The sequence below is a fragment of the Salvia splendens genome, chromosome 20 (assembly GCF_004379255.2).
Source record: "Salvia splendens isolate huo1 chromosome 20, SspV2, whole genome shotgun sequence".
NCBI lineage: Eukaryota > Viridiplantae > Streptophyta > Magnoliopsida > Lamiales > Lamiaceae > Salvia > Salvia splendens.
In genome coordinates this window covers 13,977,543-13,997,052 of record NC_056051.1, presented here as the reverse complement: position 1 = coordinate 13,997,052, position 19,510 = coordinate 13,977,543, and the positions used below count along the sequence as shown (strand labels likewise).

Below are 19,510 nucleotides of genomic sequence, written 5' to 3'. Positions count from 1 at the left end.
ATTTTAGAATGCAAGAGGGAAAGCTGGTGCAACAACATCTCAACGAGTTCAACATGATTACTTCGCAACTGAACTCGGTTAATATAAAATTCGATGATGAAATTCATGCCCTGATTTTGCTATCGTCTCTGCCTGAGAGTTGGGCTGGCACAGTGACAGCAGTTACTGCTGCAGAGACAAAACTAACAGTTGACAGAGTAAGAGATCTGATGGTTGGTGAGGAAGTTCGCCGGAGAGAATCAGGATCTTCTACTTCGGGATCAGCACTGAATACAGAACAGAGAGGCAGATCGAAGGGAAAGCAAAATCGTGGAAGATCAAATTCCAGAGGAAGGAGTCAATCCAAGAAGGATTTGGATAAAGTTAAATGCTGGAATTGTGATGAGTTTGGGCATTTTAGAAATCAACGTGAGGCACCGAAGAAGTATAAGAATAAGGATCAGAAGGACAAGAAGACAGCAAACGCTACCATGTCTGATGACGATGGCGAGGCGTTGGTCTTGAGCGTCAGTAGTCCGATGGAAGGTACATCTGGCTGATGACGAGCCCTTAGATATCGTGGGAAAGGGAAACGTGAAGGTAGTGACGTCCAATGGATCCGTAATAAAACTGAATGGAGTCAGACACATTCCTGGATTGCAGAGAAGTTTGATTTCGATTGGGCAGCTTGTTGCAGAAGGGTACACCGTGACGTTTGGCTGCAACAATTGGAAGATTACCAAGGGAGCTATGATAGTAGCTCGAGGTAAGAAGGAGGGTACGTTGTATACCACAACTAACTCCAAAGATTGCATTGATATTGCAAGTGAGGCAAATAATGCAGATTTGTGGCACTGTCGTCTTGGCCACATGAGCGAGAAAGGGATGAAGATAATGTGTTCAAGAGGTTTACTGCCTGGCTTGAAAACTGTTGAAGTTGGCCTGTGCGAGGATTGCGTGTTTGGGAAACAGAAAAGGGTGAGTTTCTCAAGAGGAGGCAGAAAATTGAAGACACAGAAGTTGGAGATGGTCCACACTGATCTATGGGGACCAGCACCTGTGAAGTCCCTAGGAGGCTCTGAATATTATATGACTTTCATCGACGACTCTACTCGAAAGCTATGGGTTTATTTTCTGAAGAGTAAATCCGATGCGTTTGACGCTTTCAGGAAATGGAAAGCCCTTGTTGAAACTGAAACCGGGATGAAGGTGAAGTGTCTAAGATCCGATAATGGAGGAGAATATGAACTTGCAAAGTTCAAGGAATTCTGCGCCGAGAATGGAATCCGCATGGAGAAAACTGTGAAAGGAACTCCACAGCAGAATGGAATCGCAGAGCGCATGAACAGAACGTTGAATGAGCGAGCAAGATGCATGAGGTTGAAAAGTGGATTGCCAAAGAGTTTTTGGGCAGATGCAGTCAACACAGCTGCATTCCTAATTAATAGAGGTCCATCAGTTTCCTTGGAGTTTCGGATACCCGAGGAGGTTTGGACAGGAAAAGAGGTAAATCTATCTTTCCTACGCATCTTTGGTTGTGTTGCTTATGCTCATGTTAGTTCCGTTGAGAGAAGTAAGTTGGATGCTAAATCTATTAAGTGTACGTTCATTGGTTATGGAGGCGATGAGTTCGGTTATAGACTCTGGGATGAGCAGAACCGTAAGGTTATTCGCAGTAGAGATGTCATCTTCAATGAACAGGTATTGTACAAGGATAGATTGGAGGCGTCAAGTCCCAGCAGTTCTGAGCCACAAGTGGTCGAGCTAGACATCTCAAACTCGAGTGGGAGCAAGGAGAGTCAGAATGCTGAAGAGGTGCTTGAAGAAGAACCAAGCACTCCACCACCGACTATTCCGCTGCTTAAATCGACTAGAGAGCGACGTGCATGTAATACCCCGACTTTTCTACCTTTTTTTTTTTCTCCGAAACATTGTTTAAGTAGCTGAAAACTATGCCTTCAATTCTTTTCGATGATTAATAAAATGGGCTAAAGCCGTTAATAGAAATCGGGCCATGCTCGTTTCCATTCTTTTATCAAGCCAATTCTTTTCTAGAGGGAGCCCAATTATTAAGAGCCCAAGTGAGCCTCATTGTTATTGCAATCGCACAAAATCAGTCACTCCCTCTCCATGTATTACCCGCACACAATCAGTTACCACTCCCCCATGAATATAGCAACAAGAAAGGTGGATATGGAGAAGATCTCTACCGAAATTCCAACAAATGCAGTTTATTTAAGTACGCACAAGCCTCAATCTTTTCTCACAATCACAATCATTTTCACAACTTTCACAATACCAAAGAAACAGATAAGTCGAGAGGGCAAAGAAGAGTTTATCAAAGAAGTGAAGAATTAGGAAAAAAGAGAATGCAGAGAAACAAAATTTGGGGGAGAAATAGGAGACGGCAGTGGCGGCGAATTGTCACGGAGGAAGAGAACAACAACGAGCAGCAGCGGCGCGGCAGGCATTCTCGGTGGAGCAGCACGTCCTCAGCGGCTGCAGCGGGGCGGCAACGATCCAGCAGCGGTGGCGGTGATGTTTCGGGGCGGAGCAGCGGCTCCTCCCGGCGGCGGCATCTCCCGGCTGGATCGAACGACGACGGAGCAACGGCGGTGACTACGCAGCAGCGGCAACGATGGAGCAGCGGCGACGCGATTCCGACAGCAGCGGTGGCTCGGCTGGACGGCTGTGTAGACGACGCAGCCAGCAGAAGCTCTTCCCGGCAGCGACGGAGCAGAGGCGCGACAGCAGCGTCCTCTTCCGGCGGACACCCGGCGGAGAATTGAAGTCGGAGATGGAAAGGCGGCAGACGCCGGGATCGACGGGAGTGAGTTCCTTCTATTTGGCCGAAGAGAGAGAGAGAAAGGGAGAATTAGTGAGATGGAGGCCGAGAACGGAGGGATCGAGAGAGAAAGATGTTACACTCAATTTGTGATAGATATATGGAGATTCCAGATTTGGGGAGAGAGATGAATGGGGAAGAAGATGGGGATTGCAGGAGCTATAAATTGTAAGGGAGAGTTGTTGAATTGGGGGAGTGACCGTGGGGTTGAAAGAGAAGATGGGGAGTTGGGCTAGAATTAGTTTGGGCAGATTATCAAAGGCTGCTGTACGAAATTTTTATTTGGGCCTAAAGTGATTTAATTAGTTGGGCCTAGTCTATTAATTTTTGTTGAGCCATTGCATTAGTTGAAGGAAGACAAAATTAGTGATTGGGATAGAGTGATTTAATTAGGAGACTTGGGCCGCTCGTTTATTTGAGTTGGACTGGAATTTGTATATGAGAATGACGAGAGCTCGGACGGAGTCAATAGAAGGATAAATACGATGTGCTAAAGTCACTGAAAAAGAGATCAAATGGTAAGATTTATACATGTATGTATTGTTGAAATTTAATTTTTTCCCCTAAAGTCTAATTTTTGAGTATTATGTTCTTTTAAAAAAAAAAGGTGAATTTTTGCGTGCCATTTGAGAACGGAGCTGATTGACAAGTGAAGGATTTAAGAGAACGAGGTGGGCTTTCTTTTTAAATAAGGACTATGTCCTAAGTATATTTATTCTTGCGAAATATGTTTGTCATGCCATATTTTTGTGTTGCTATGGGACCTATCTGAAGTGGCTTTTGCCATGTATGGTTAATCGAATTCGGGTCTGACTAGGGAGTGAGTCCCTACTCAGGCTAGTGTACACCCCGTAGATCGTGCGCTATCTCTTTGAGTTGGCCGGTCTAGTGGCTTGGAATGTGGCCACATTCCTTGTCATGTATGTTCAGATATGGTATGGTGATGTTGATGATGTTGAGGTTGATGATGATGATGTTGGTGAAATGTTTTAGTGACTCGGGCCCTTTCAAAGTTAAAACCCCGAGGTCACTCGTTAATGGCATGATAAATATTTTTATTGAAAATGTTTTCGGCATGAGTCCACTGAGTGCATCAAGTACTCAGCCCTGCATTTCTTTTTTAAAAATTTGCAGGTTGAGCTGTGACGAGCGCGGTGGGTGTTGAGCAGAGCTGGTGAAGATTTGTGTTTGGTTTAAATGTTACGAATATATTGTGTCTTCATACATAATATTATTCTTCTCTCGAATGCTTCCGCTAAATATTGTTTCTTTTGAGTTCGAGTATAGTTGAGATATTTTCATTTGGAGTTGTTGATTGTTGAAATGATACTCTAATTTTATTCGAGCTATTCCCATTTGTTTCGGACTATGGTCGAGTTATGTTGTTTTCCCCTTTCTTCCCCGCTTCTTCAACCCTCCCCTAGTCGCGATCAACCGTGTTTTCTATCCTTAGAAAATGCGGGCGTGACAAAGTGGTATCAGAGCAATTTTTCTTTCCGCTCTGGACCCGAGAGTCTTTTTCAGTCTTAGTCTAGACTTGTTTCGCTAGACTAAAATAATAAATAAAATAAAATAAAATAAAAGAAGATAAAATAATAATTGTGTATTGAAGGCTCAACATCCCGCTTCGTCACGCTCAACCAAGAAAGAGGTAATATAATTTTTATGTGAAAATTTTTATGAGAACGTTTTGGAGAAAGGAAGACGAGAAAATTTTTGAGAAAGAAGGAGGAGAAAATTTTTATAAGAGGAGGAAGTAGAATCTTTGTGTGAGGGATTGATTTCGAGTTGAGAAGAGTATTTGTTGATGTTTGAGAAAAGAACGAGTTTTGATGAGAGACGATGGATTGTTTGTTTTTACATGAAAGATGAAAGTTGGTGTCCAAGTATGTTTTGAGTTTTGAGTCAAAACTTGGACTTCACAGTTGAAAGTGAAACGTTGAATTTTTTTGAGAAAAGTGTGAGTTTGAAGAAAATATTTGTTTTGAAAGTAAATGTGAAATGTGAAAGCGTTGTATTTTGGGAAGCGAAATGTTGTGTATTATGCTTGTTAGTTGAAGTATGAATGACTTTAAATATGATATTTGTTGATCTATGAGGTGGTGAAATGTGTTGTGAACGTAGAGTGCCTAAGACTAAGCTAGATGGTACGTGCGCGAACCATAGTTGTAAGTCGACAATTATCTATCGCTTTCCCGAGCGATGAAAATGAACGAGAAAGGGAAAGTGGGGTGAAATTCCTAGATTATCAAGATACGAGACAAGGAGATCGAGAGTAGAATGTTTGCCAGTGGACCATGGAACTTTTGCTATTTCTTTGGAATGGCGCGAAACGTTAAAGCAAGCTTAGTGTGTGAACCATTTTACTATTTTCTATCGTTTTTCGTGAACGATAAGAAAAAAGAATACGAGGAAGATTTCAAGAAGATGAGGACAGAGAATACGAAATGAAGCTTCAAACATGAAAAATATGCGAGACAAGAAGAGCTGATGCTAAGTGATGTAGCTATGCAATGACAAGAGATCATACTCGTGATGCAAATCAATATAGCATTATCTCACGTAATTTTGCTAAAAGCGGCGACACGATGGAGACGACCTTTATAGCAGGCAGAGAAGCACAAGGATGATTAAAAAGTTTTAAGAGAATGATTGTTATAATATGCAAGAATATTATTGAAGATATGGCTTTTGACTGACTACAATTATTTTGTTGTAATGACGTGATGAATATCAACTTGGAATCCACGGTTTCTTAGAACGATGTTACCATGTTCGGCCTCAGAAAGACGAGCAAGGGAGTGTGGCTTTCGTAGCTAGAATGAATGATTTTAATCAACAGTACTTACTTGGATTCTAAGAAATATTTTTTGGAACCTTTCAATTAACGTTGAGCCCTTGTCTATTTAAGACCTTGTTTGACTCACAACTCGCAAGTAATGCCCATTATTTCTTTTCTTATATCGAGTCATGACTCACTTTCAGGTGCTTGCCTTTGTAACTTTGGACATCTTGATTAGTATTCTTTTTTGATTCATCTTTCGTGAGGACAATATTTTGACCGTATGAGCTTCTGTCGTTGACCTTCATTCCTAAAGTTGTTTGCAGTTATGACCTTCAGTATGATCACATCCCCATACATGTTTCTTCAAAGGATGAAATATTCTTCTTGGAACTTTTGTACACCTTTTATTTCGTAACTATGCATGTGGCAAGTTCTTTCTTGCAGAAGTGAAATTCTTTTTAGCTCAGTTTCACTACATATATTGTTCATGCAATGATTTTTCTTTCTTGCAACACCAAGTTAAGGCTATCGTGTTCTATTTTTCCTTAACGTGTTTGATCTAGCCGATTTTCCTAAAAAGTTCACTTCACGTCGGTTGCAAACCTGTGAATCCATTGAGGTGATTTCATTTTTCAATAGCATGATGTCGTCGAACCATGAACAGTGCTACTTCATGACATTTGTCTATGCTTCTAAACCCTCCCACGATTGATCATCTCATGTCATGACATGTTGAACCATCATTCATTGGTGCCGAATTTTGCAAATTTTATTTGACAATTGAAATATCTTATTTGGCAGCCTGCTATGGAATTTGAGACTTAATTCAGTTTCATCCTGTTTTCAAGACCTATCTCATATTCTTTCTAGCTCTCATCAGAAGTAAATTCCCAAGCTCTATGGATTTTTTTTTTGATACCGTTTAAACCATTTAATTCTCAGATTGGATGTGTTAAGTTCAATGGGTTTAGTCATCGCTTTGTTTACAAACCAATTTTCTCAAGTTGGTGATGAGATTAAGAAGAGTCGAGCAAGAAATGTTGTTCTTGTTTTCTTGATCAATTCTGCAGCCTTTCTGCTTAAGACACTTTCAGCAGTGTTGCTACAATTTTGAGATCAGTTCATATCCAAGTAAAGACTGCTTGATCAATTTTTGAGTTCTTGATACTAGACTTGGAGGAAAGGGTGAGGTTGAGCTTTTCGAATGCACAAGGGGGAATAAGTTTTTATAATCAGACATGCGTAAAAGTGATACACCCACTAGAGGCATCGATATAACCAAGAACACGAGGTGTTAAATATTCAGCAATGGTTATTAATTTTAAAGCGATACGAGGAAGCTGCTTGGAAATTGGATTACAAGTTCATGGAGAAATATTTTATTAGAATGATGTAAGCAAATTTCGGGACGAAATTTTTGTTAAGATGGGTAGATTGTAATACCCCGACTTTTCTACCTTTTTTTTTTTCTCCGAAACATTGTTTAAGTAGCTGAAAACTATGCCTTCAATTCTTTTCGATGATTAATAAAATGGGCTAAAGCCGTTAATAGAAATCGGGCCATGCTCGTTTCCATTCTTTTATCAAGCCAATTCTTTTCTAGAGGGAGCCCAATTATTAAGAGCCCAAGTGAGCCTCATTGTTATTGCAATCGCACAAAATCAGTCACTCCCTCTCCATGTATTACCCGCACACAATCAGTTACCACTCCCCCATGAATATAGCAACAAGAAAGGTGGATATGGAGAAGATCTCTACCGAAATTCCAACAAATGCAGTTTATTTAAGTACGCACAAGCCTCAATCTTTTCTCACAATCACAATCATTTTCACAACTTTCACAATACCAAAGAAACAGATAAGTCGAGAGGGCAAAGAAGAGTTTATCAAAGAAGTGAAGAATTAGGAAAAAAGAGAATGCAGAGAAACAAAATTTGGGGGAGAAATAGGAGACGGCAGTGGCGGCGAATTGTCACGGAGGAAGAGAACAACAACGAGCAGCAGCGGCGCGGCAGGCATTCTCGGTGGAGCAGCACGTCCTCAGCGGCTGCAGCGGGGCGGCAACGATCCAGCAGCGGTGGCGGTGATGTTTCGGGGCGGAGCAGCGGCTCCTCCCGGCGGCGGCATCTCCCGGCTGGATCGAACGACGACGGAGCAACGGCGGTGACTACGCAGCAGCGGCAACGATGGAGCAGCGGCGACGCGATTCCGACAGCAGCGGTGGCTCGGCTGGACGGCTGTGTAGACGACGCAGCCAGCAGAAGCTCTTCCCGGCAGCGACGGAGCAGAGGCGCGACAGCAGCGTCCTCTTCCGGCGGACACCCGGCGGAGAATTGAAGTCGGAGATGGAAAGGCGGCAGACGCCGGGATCGACGGGAGTGAGTTCCTTCTATTTGGCCGAAGAGAGAGAGAGAAAGGGAGAATTAGTGAGATGGAGGCCGAGAACGGAGGGATCGAGAGAGAAAGATGTTACACTCAATTTGTGATAGATATATGGAGATTCCAGATTTGGGGAGAGAGATGAATGGGGAAGAAGATGGGGATTGCAGGAGCTATAAATTGTAAGGGAGAGTTGTTGAATTGGGGGAGTGACCGTGGGGTTGAAAGAGAAGATGGGGAGTTGGGCTAGAATTAGTTTGGGCAGATTATCAAAGGCTGCTGTACGAAATTTTTATTTGGGCCTAAAGTGATTTAATTAGTTGGGCCTAGTCTATTAATTTTTGTTGAGCCATTGCATTAGTTGAAGGAAGACAAAATTAGTGATTGGGATAGAGTGATTTAATTAGGAGACTTGGGCCGCTCGTTTATTTGAGTTGGACTGGAATTTGTATATGAGAATGACGAGAGCTCGGACGGAGTCAATAGAAGGATAAATACGATGTGCTAAAGTCACTGAAAAAGAGATCAAATGGTAAGATTTATACATGTATGTATTGTTGAAATTTAATTTTTTCCCCTAAAGTCTAATTTTTGAGTATTATGTTCTTTTAAAAAAAAAAGGTGAATTTTTGCGTGCCATTTGAGAACGGAGCTGATTGACAAGTGAAGGATTTAAGAGAACGAGGTGGGCTTTCTTTTTAAATAAGGACTATGTCCTAAGTATATTTATTCTTGCGAAATATGTTTGTCATGCCATATTTTTGTGTTGCTATGGGACCTATCTGAAGTGGCTTTTGCCATGTATGGTTAATCGAATTCGGGTCTGACTAGGGAGTGAGTCCCTACTCAGGCTAGTGTACACCCCGTAGATCGTGCGCTATCTCTTTGAGTTGGCCGGTCTAGTGGCTTGGAATGTGGCCACATTCCTTGTCATGTATGTTCAGATATGGTATGGTGATGTTGATGATGTTGAGGTTGATGATGATGATGTTGGTGAAATGTTTTAGTGACTCGGGCCCTTTCAAAGTTAAAACCCCGAGGTCACTCGTTAATGGCATGATAAATATTTTTATTGAAAATGTTTTCGGCATGAGTCCACTGAGTGCATCAAGTACTCAGCCCTGCATTTCTTTTTTAAAAATTTGCAGGTTGAGCTGTGACGAGCGCGGTGGGTGTTGAGCAGAGCTGGTGAAGATTTGTGTTTGGTTTAAATGTTACGAATATATTGTGTCTTCATACATAATATTATTCTTCTCTCGAATGCTTCCGCTAAATATTGTTTCTTTTGAGTTCGAGTATAGTTGAGATATTTTCATTTGGAGTTGTTGATTGTTGAAATGATACTCTAATTTTATTCGAGCTATTCCCATTTGTTTCGGACTATGGTCGAGTTATGTTGTTTTCCCCTTTCTTCCCCGCTTCTTCAACCCTCCCCTAGTCGCGATCAACCGTGTTTTCTATCCTTAGAAAATGCGGGCGTGACAGTGCACCTAATAGGTACTCGCCCTCTAATTTCTATTTGTTACTTACTGATGGTGGTGAGCCCGAGTGTTATTCAGAGGCAGGAGAAGGCCCTGATAAACGAAGGTGGAAAATTGCCATGGATGACGAGTTTGCCTCTCTTCTCCTAAATGGCACATGGGAGCTTGTGGAACTTCCTAAAGGGAAAAAGGCATTGCATTGCAAGTGGGTCTATCGAATCAAAGGTGAAGCTGATGGTAGCAAGCGCTACAAGGCTAGGCTGGTTGTCAAGGGATTTGAGCAACGATACGGTATTGATTATACAGATGTGTTCACTCCTGTTGTGAAACTAACTACTATTCGTTTAGTGTTGAGTATGGTAGTTGCAGAAAATCTATTGTTACATCAGATGGATGTAAAGACGACATTCCTTCATGGTGATTTGGAGGATGAGTTGTATATGACACAGCTTGAAGGATTCATAGTAAAAGGAATGGAAAACCTTGTATGCAAGTTGAAGAAGAGCTTGTATGGTTTAAAGCAAGCTCCAAAGCAGTGGTACAAGAAGTTTGATGGATTCATGATAGAGATTGGCTATAAAAGATGCTACGCTGACCATTGTTGTTACTACAAGAGGTTTGACAAGAGCTATCTTATTCTGTTATTATATGTTGATGATATGTTGATCGCAGGAGGTGATCAAAAGGAGATGGATAAGTTGAAAAGGTAATTGTCTGAACGATTCTCCATGAAAGATCTTGGAGAGGCTAATCAAATTTTGGGCATGAGAATCGAGCGTGACAAGGTGGCAGGAAAATTGTATCTTTCGCAAGCTGCTTACATTGGTAAGGTTTTGGAAAGATTCAACATGGATAATTCGAAGCCAGTAAGTGTGCCTTTGGGCAGTCACTTTAAGCTGTCGAAGAAGGAGTCGCCGAGTACAAAAGAAGAACGTGCTGAAATGAAGAAAATTCCTTATGCTTCAGCAATTGGCAGTATTATGTATGCAATGGTGTGTACGAGGCCTGATATTGCACAAGCAGTGGGAGTAGTGAGCCGGTTCATGGGTGATCCGGGCAAGCAACATTGGGAAGCAGTTAAATGGATCCTTCGATACTTGAGAGGTACTACAGAAAGCGTCTTATGTTTCAATGGCAAGAATGTCGAGCTGGCAGGTTATGTGGATGCAGACTTGGCGTCCAATGATCTTGATGGGAGAAGAAGCACAACCGGGTATGTATTTACTTATGGTGGTACTGCTATTTCATGGACTTCTAAGTTGCAGAAGACTGTTGCTTTGTCTACTACGAAGGCTGAATATGTAGCTGCGACAGAGGCAAGCAAGGAGATGGTGTGGTTGCAGAGTTTCTTAGATGAACTTGGGAAGGAGAACAAGAGTAGCATACTCAACAGTGATAGTCAGAGTGCTATTTTCTTGGCGAAGAATCCAGCGTTTCATTCTAGGACAAAGCATGTGGAGTTGAAATATCATTACATCCGACACCTAGTGGAGATGAAAATCCTGCAACTTGTGAAGATACTTGGAAATGAGAATCCTGCAGACATGTTTACTAAGGTGGTGACCTTAGAGAAATTGAAGCTATGCATAGCTTCAATTGGCCTTAGAACTTGAAGAGAAGGTTAGGCGATGCTAAGCGGATGAAGGGATGAGATCACGAGGAAATGGTTGTTTAGGAGTTGTTAGTCTCCAAGTGGGAGATTGTTAATTATGGAGCCTAAAATATCTCCTACCATGTTTAGGATTTGTTTCCTTGAAGTATATTTCCTTGTGATAGATTTATTCCTTAAAAGATATTTCCTTATGGAATATGTTTCCTAGTTTGACTAGAATTAGGGCTCTCTAGTTACTTATAAATAGAGGTGCTCCCTCATTGTTAAATCATCCTGAAATTATATAGTGAAATCCCTGGCTTGGCATCGCCCCCAGACGTAGATACACATTGTATCGAACTGGGTAAACAACTTCTTGTGTTCATTCTCTTTCATATTCGTGATTTCCTGTGTTTATTTCCCAACAGTATTTTATGTTTTGAATTGTCTATCTGATTGTCTACTGGGATAATATCCTACTAGACTTTTATAGTTAACGAATTTGGGTCTGACTAGGGAGTGAGTCCCTACTCGGACTAGTGCACTGATAGGGATCGTGAGCCGTCCCCTAGGTCGGCCGGTCCAGTGATCGAGTTTGTGGCCACATTCTCGTTTCACATGATGGTTCAGATATGGTATATGATGGAGGATGATGTTAGTCCGCGCGGACACTTTTTAAAGAAATGGATTTTAGTGTTTCTCGGCATTTGAAAGAAAAACCCTGGATTCACTCGATGATGGCTTGACATATCTTAACGATGAATGTTTTCGGGCATGAGTTTACTGGGTGCATCAAGTACTCAGCCCCTGCATATGTTTTCTCTATGTGTAGGTTGAGCGAGGTCGGGAGGCGGAGGATGTTGAGTGATGATTCAAGAACTGGTCCGGTTACTATTATGTCTTCATACATAGTAGTAGCTAAACTCTCATTTTGCTTCCGCTATTCTACGTTTTAAGAATTTCTTTTATTTCCATTGGATTGTCAAACTATGTCATTCATGTTATGTACTTTCGAGATTTGAAACTTTGAATAAATGAAATTTCATCTTTGATCGTTAAGTTGCATTGTCTTGATTGTTTCCCCCCTTCTTCCCCGCTTCTTAATTCCCCCACTAGTCGCGATCCACAGTGCTTTCTATCCTTAGGAAGTGCGGTCGTGACAGAATGGTATCAGAGCAATTTTTCCTTCCGCTCTGGACCGAGAGTCATTTATTCAATCTAGTCTAGACTCGTTTCGCTAGACTAAAAGAGTATTCGCTTAACACTCAACACTCCGTCTCACCGCGCTCAACGCGAAAGAAGGCAAAAGTTTGAAACGAAGTATATTAGAAGTGATAGAACGAACGGGGCGCAGAAGGGCGCGATTTCCAAAGAATGATGAGGTGACGAGGCAAGGATAACCTTGTGAAACACGATTGTGATAGATTGAAGGTTAGACGAAGTTGCAAAAGTACCATGTTTATAAAATACGAAACATCTATCCTTAGATGTTAATAAAAAAAAAAGAAAAGAATTGTTATGACTTTTCCTTTTGGAAATCGACAGGTATGCACGGTAACACGGATGACGTTCTTTGCGCGTTTTGTCTTTTCTACCTTGCTTTGTTTTTTTTTCTGCGACTGGTTGCTAAGGGGACTCACTTTTATGTAGATGGCGATCATGATCCACGCACCGTTAAGGGGAAGGTACGTCGAGAATGGATTGCGGGCGGTGGAAATGTATCGCGGGTTCGAGAGGGACGAGAGGGCCCCTTTGATATCTTATGTCGCCGATTACTTGACATTATGGCGGGATGCTCATGGCTGTGGAGTGATGCACTATGAGGGAATCAAGAGATTGATTGATGGACTACCGGCACCTTGGAATAGGTGGGCCGACGAGGCTTCACGGTCATACGTCTGGCATAAGCTTCCCGACTACAGCATGCAAGGGGACATGCATGGTTTTGTGAAGGTTCTATTGAAAGCACTGGTTGATGCTCGTAATGGACCACCCCCCCTATGCTCCTCCTAGGAAGGAGGCATCCTCATCGAGTCGCAGCCCTTACAGTGGGGGTAGGTATGAGAGTGAGACGCCGCAACCAAACTTCCCCAAGAGGAGAAGGCTTGGGATGCGCACCTCCGCACCTCCCGCGACGGAAGTTCTTGTGGTCGATAAGCATATCGACGTCGCTACTTATGTGCGGGAGAATGATGAGGAAGAAGAGGAAGATCCTCTCGAGGATGAGGAAGACCCCGAAGAAGAGCCCCTTGAAAGGGAGGTTGAGGTTGACAGTGTGGAAGGGGCGAATTACGAGAGAGCTCCCGAGGAGTAGTGTTTTCTTTACCGTTTGCTAGCTTTTGAACGTTTTGTTTTGACGAACTATGTAATAGTTTCTCTTGATGTTTGTTTTCTTTCCTTGTTTCAAAGACCTTGTGGAAACACGTACTTGCTTGGTTTTAAGTTAATAAAGCTTCCCGTTGTTTTATCGTGGTGTTCGTTTACCTTGTTATGTTTGGGAAAGTTGGTGTTATCGCTTTTGGAAAAGTTGTGTGGTGTGGTGTGGTGATGGTAAAATTGGACTTTCGTACTAACGTATATGTTGAACAGAATGCCTCCCCGACGTGCAGCCGTTCACCACGAGAATGAAGCAAGCAACGAGACCCAAAGCAGTATGGGTCCTGAAGGACAACCACCACCACCACCTCCACCACCGCCACAGCCGGAACGGAACATCGAGAAGGAGTTCCGAAAGGAACGTCCTCCCGTGTTTGACGGAATGGGAGATCCAACCAAGGCCGAGACCTGGATTCGGGCCATAGAACGCATCTTTAAGTTCTTAAGGTGCACCGACCAGGAGCGCCTCTCGTGCGTGACTTACCAGCTCACCGGGTCCGCAGAGTTTTGGTGGGAGACTAAGCAGCGGACAATGACACAGGAACGGTTAGACACCCTGACGTGGGAAGACTTTAAGGAGGAACTGTATGACAAGTACATTCCAAGGAGCTATCGCAAGGCTAAGGAGGCCGAGTTCTACAATCTGAAACAGGGGCGGATGACTGTGACAGAATATGACCGTGCCCTATGTGACATGTCTCGGTACGCACCGGAGCAGGTAAACACAGATGAGAAGATGGCGGAAAAGTTTTGTGCCGGTCAGAGGCACGAAATCAGGATGGCTTTGGCATGCCGTGGAAGACTCTCGTATGCCGAGTCATTGTCCCGTGCACTAGATGTGGAGGAAGCGATGCCACGGGAAAAGACAGTTACACCCACTACTCCGACACCGCCGACCCCACAGCAGAATTTCCTGGACAAGAGGAAATGGGACGGGAACCGCGCACCCTTTGACAACAAGAGGTTCCAGAGTACCCCAAACTCTTCCCAGGGAAAAGGAAAGCAAGCTGCTCCATTCCAAGGTGGAGATTTCCGCCAGAGAGCACCTCTTTGTGCCAATTGTCAGAGGAACCACATGGGAGAATGCAGAGTCGGGACCAACGTGTGCTATAAGTGTGGCGGAGTTGGACACTTCGCCAAAGAGTGCCCGAGCAACAACAATACTGGAGGTGGGGGAACGCCGAACGGACCTCGAGGGAATCCTACACCACCTCAGCAGCAGCAGCAGCAACGTCGCCAACCATACCCGACTCAAGCTAGGGCCTATGCCTTGGGACGCAAGCAAGCTAAAGCCCCACAGGGGGAGCCAAAACAGGAAAATCTGGAAGGTATGGGAACACTACTTGACATGCCTGTTGCTGTTCTGTTTGATACGGGTGCGTCGCTCTCCTTTATATCGCACTCTTGCGTGACTGCTTTAAGACTGCCTGTTGTTGAACTTGAACATAAGATGAATGTGAACTCACCGGTAGGAGGCCTTGTAGAAATTTCACAATCTTGCTCGAACATAGAACTCATGGTGGAAGAACTTAGCTTAGTGGCTCACAACTTGCATGTTATGCCGATGGATAACGTCGACATTATTCTAGGGATGGACTGGCTAGCTGAGAACTATGCCACTATCCGATGCCAAGAGAGACAAATCTCATTACAAACCCCGGGGAAGGAGCCCTCTACCTTCCACGGAATTTCGATGAATCAGCGAACTTGTGTGATATCGGCACTTCAAGCAACTACGATGATTAGAAAGGGGCATCCGGCCTATCTTGTGTATCTACAGGGACATGACAAGAAAGAGAGGAAAGTTGAAGATGTGGCAGTGGTACGTGAGTTTCCCGACGTATTTCCCGATGCGTTGCCAGGCCCTCCGCCTGATCGACAGTTGGAGTTTACTATCGATCTGGAACCAGGAGCCGCACCAGTGTCGAAAGCACCCTATAGGATGGCGCCGAAGGAGTTGGAAGAACTCAAAATAGAATTACTGGACTTGGGTTTTATCCGACCGAGTGTGTCGCCATGGGGAGCACCGGTGCTGTTTGTGAAGAAGAAAGACGGGACACTGAGGATGTGCATAGACTACCGGGAATTGAACAAGTTAACTCTCAAGAACAAGTATCCTCTGCCGAGAATAGACGACCTATTCGATCAACTCAGGGGAGCAGGAGTATTCTCGAAAATGGATTTAAGGTCGGGATATCACCAGTTGAGGGTACGAAGGGAGGACATACCCAAGACGGCATTCCGAACGAGGTATGGGCATTATGAGTTTGTAGTAATGCCGTTTGGACTGACAAATGCACCAGCAGTATTTATGGATTTAATGAATCGAGTATTCCATCCATACTTGGACAAGTTCGTCCTGCTGTTCATAGATGATGTACTGGTTTACTCGAAGAATGAAAAAGAACATGGGGAGCACCTAAGGATCACGTTGGAAACACTCAGAACGGAAAAGTTGTACGCCAACTTCAGTAAGTGTGAATTCTGGCTAAAGGAAGTGAATTTTCTGGGGCATATTGTGACGGCCGAAGGGATTCGAGTTGACCCTGCAAAGGTGGAGGCCGTACAACAGTGGAAGGCACCGAAGACCCCAAACGAGATCCGGAGTTTCCTTGGACTGGCAGGATACTACCGGAGATTTATTGAAGGATTTTCTAAAATCGCAAGGCCAATGACTCAACAACTGAAGAAAGGGACCAAGGTCAATTGGACACCGGAGTGTGAAACTAGTTTCCAATTGTTGAAGGAGAAGTTGACCACTGCACCTATTCTAGCCGTGCCGGAACCGGGAGTAGACTATGTGGTTTACACCGATGCGTCGAAGGTTGGACTGGGGTGTGTTTTGATGCAGAATGGTAAGGTGATTGCCTATGCTTCGCGGCAGTTGTGGCCACACGAGTTGAACTACCCTACTCATGACTTAGAACTAGCGGCTGTTGTGCATGCATTGAAGATTTGGAGGCACCATCTCTACGGAGTTCGGTGTGAGATTTTTACAGATCACAAGAGTCTGAAATACTTCTTTGAACAGAAAGACTTGAATATGAGGCAACGCAGATGGCTTGAACTAGTCAAGGATTATGACTGTGGCATTAACTATCACCCGGGCAAAGCAAACGTAGTGGCGGATGCTTTGAGCCGGAAAGCTCAACCGCAGTTGGCTACTTTTCTCACTCAAGAAGCGGAATTGATTCGTGATTTTAGCAAGATACGATTGGAGGTAGTGAGAGCTCCGGAGACCGTGAAGGGAAAGATTGCCACCTTGGTAATTACATCCGATCTACGGACAAAGATAATAGAAGGGCAGCGAAATGATGAAAATTCAGAGAAAGTTCGACTGAAGGTGAGAAAGGGCGAACAAGAGAAGTTTAGAGAGGAGGCTGATAATGCTCTCTCCTACGAGGGGAGACTGTGTGTGCCAAGCGACGAAGGACTTCGAAATGAAATTCTGACCGAGGCACACGAGACTCCATACACCGCTCATCCTGGAAGTACAAAGATGTACCAAGACTTGAAGGGATCATTCTGGTGGGATGGAATGAAGAGGGACATAGCTTCGTTTGTGGAAAGATGTTTGGCGTGTCAACAAGTAAAAGCTTTACATCAACGACCCTATGAAAAGTTGCAACCGCTAGAGATACCAGAATGGAAATGGGAACATATCGCCATGGACTTTGTGGCGGGATTACCAAAGACCCGGCAAGGGAATACGGCCATTTGGGTAATCATAGACCGCCTCACCAAGAGTGCGTATTTTATACCCATCCCTATAACACATGGATCCGACAAGCTAGCTCGGATTTATGTGAAAGAAATCATTCGGCTACATGGAGTGCCAGTGACAATCACGTCGGACCGAGACACCAGGTTCACTTCAAGATTTTGGATAAGTTTGCAACGAGAGCTTGGTACACGACTAAATTTTAGTACTGCTTTCCATCCACAAACCGATGGACAGTCCGAGAGAACGATTCAAACTCTCGAGGACATGTTGAGAGCCGTGGTTCTTGACAGATGAGAAAATTGGGAAGTTGTACTACTGTTGATCGAGTTTGCCTACAATAACAGTTTCCAGGCGACGATAAATATGGCCCCATATGAAGCATTGTATGGAAGGAAATGTAGATCACCACTCTACTGGGATGAGGTTGGTGAGAGAAGAATACTCGGGCCAGATTCAGTAGAAGAAATGATTGAAATTGTGCGACAAATTCGTCAGAGGATAAAAGAAGCTCAAGACCGACAGAAGTCGTATGCTGATGTTCGGCGTACAGATTTACAGTTCAATACGGGAGATAAGGTGTTCTTGAAAGTATCTCCGTCGAAAGGGATAACGAGGTTTGGTGTAAAGAGGAAGTTGAAGCCACGATACGTAGGGCCTTATGAAATCCTTTAGAAGGTGGGACCCGTAGCGTATAGGTTGGCACTACTACCAAGTTTTGGGACTGTGCATAACGTTTTCCATGTGTCTCAATTACGAAAGTATATGTTCGATCCCAAACACGTGGTGCATCAAGAGGAAATGATTTTGAATCCTGACTTGAGTTATGAGGAAAAGCCCGAAGCTATTCTGGACAGGAAAGTGCAGGAATTGAGGAATAAATCGATCGCGTCCGTGAAAGTACTTTGGAAACATCATGGTCATGAGGAGGCCACTTGGGAACTCGAGGATAAAATGAAAGAGAAATACCCGGAGCTTTTCGTTACGAATGAGTAAATTTCGGGATGAAATTTCTGTTAAGGTGGGTAGAATGTAACACCCGTACCTTAAATAAGAAATTAATGTTATGTAACGAATTAAGTGATAAAATTATTCCGAGATGCTGTGCTTCTCGATAAATGTGATATGAAAAAAAAATTATGGTTTATGTGTTAAATGTGAAAAGGAGCGTGCTTAATTGTTTAATTGTGAACGTTGGGAGACATGTTGAAGGTCTCGTTGAAAGAAGGACGATGAAATTTCTATTCTTGGCAAGACAAATGAATTTATGTGGAAAGGAATATACGTTTATGGAAGATGACGCGCGAAAATCGAGGAACGGTCGAAGAAAATATATTTGGAACAACACCAAATATAAATGATGCCGTTAAACGTACTTTAATTTTTGGTTGTGAAGAACGAGATAACAAAATTAAATAAAGACATGTGAATTTTAATTATCGAAGGAAAATACGAAAATATAAAGTATGAATTTATTTTGGACTTTTTCAAAATAAATTAGAGTCCAATTACCTACAAAATAATTTGGATTCTAATCACTCTTTTAAATCCACCAAGTAATAGTACTTTTTCTAACTTGGGCTTCCAAATTATTTTGAGCCCAAACCAAAACCAATTAAATAAAAAAAAAGCTTGAAGCCCAAATGTGGGATTTAAAGTAGACCAAGCCCAAACCCCATTTTTTTTTCTCTTCTTTTTCTCTTCTCCTCCCCATGACCGACGGCTTTCCCTTCATCTTGGAGGAGACTCTCCATTTCCAACACCCTTCATCTTCTACCATTACTCCCACAAACCAAGAGTCACCCACTTCTTCTTCATTAACCTCTTCTCTAACTCCTCACCATTTGCACTCAACAAAAAAAAAAAAAAGGAGAGAGAGGGAGACTTGCGAGAGAAATAGCCGAGAGGAATGAGGGAGAAGAAGGAGTTTGCTTTCACCATTTTTTGTTCAACCACCATCAAGTTTAAGCTCTTGAGGTATACTATCTTTTCCATCCTCAAAGCATGAGATTGTTATAGTCTTGCGTAGTGTATATAACCATTATTATTGTTCCATGACAAAACCATGTAACAATCCTTAAGAATCAACCAAACGATCGTCGTACGTGACCGAAACTAAGAAAGAACGTAACTTTATAACCATAACGCGTGTTGCGGGTTGATTCGGGGTGGGGTCGTTCGGGGTAGTTTCGAATGAGAGGAAGTTACCGCCGGCGAAGGGCAGCGACAGATATGCCGCACTCGACGGTGCTGACGACATTCAGAGGCGGCACGGTTTGCGGCCTCCTAGGCGACGACCGCGACGTTTCCTCCCCGGCGCTGGAGCAAGCGGCGATGACGGGTGAAGAGGGGT

At 43.4% G+C, this 19,510-nt stretch overlaps 2 long non-coding RNA genes across 2 annotated transcripts; both read left to right on the top strand.

Annotated features, from left to right (window-relative positions):
* The first annotated feature begins 2,127 nt into the window (after window positions 1–2,127).
* LOC121781100 lies at window positions 2,128–4,094 on the top strand. Its single transcript, XR_006046134.1, has 3 exons — window positions 2,128–3,342; window positions 3,432–3,495; window positions 3,959–4,094. It is a non-coding gene; the product is annotated as an uncharacterized LOC121781100 (long non-coding RNA).
* Window positions 4,095–7,305: 3,211 nt separating this feature from the next.
* On the top strand, window positions 7,306–9,272 carry LOC121781090. Its single transcript, XR_006046130.1, has 3 exons — window positions 7,306–8,520; window positions 8,610–8,673; window positions 9,137–9,272. It is a non-coding gene; the product is annotated as an uncharacterized LOC121781090 (long non-coding RNA).
* The last annotated feature ends 10,238 nt before the right edge of the window (window positions 9,273–19,510 follow it).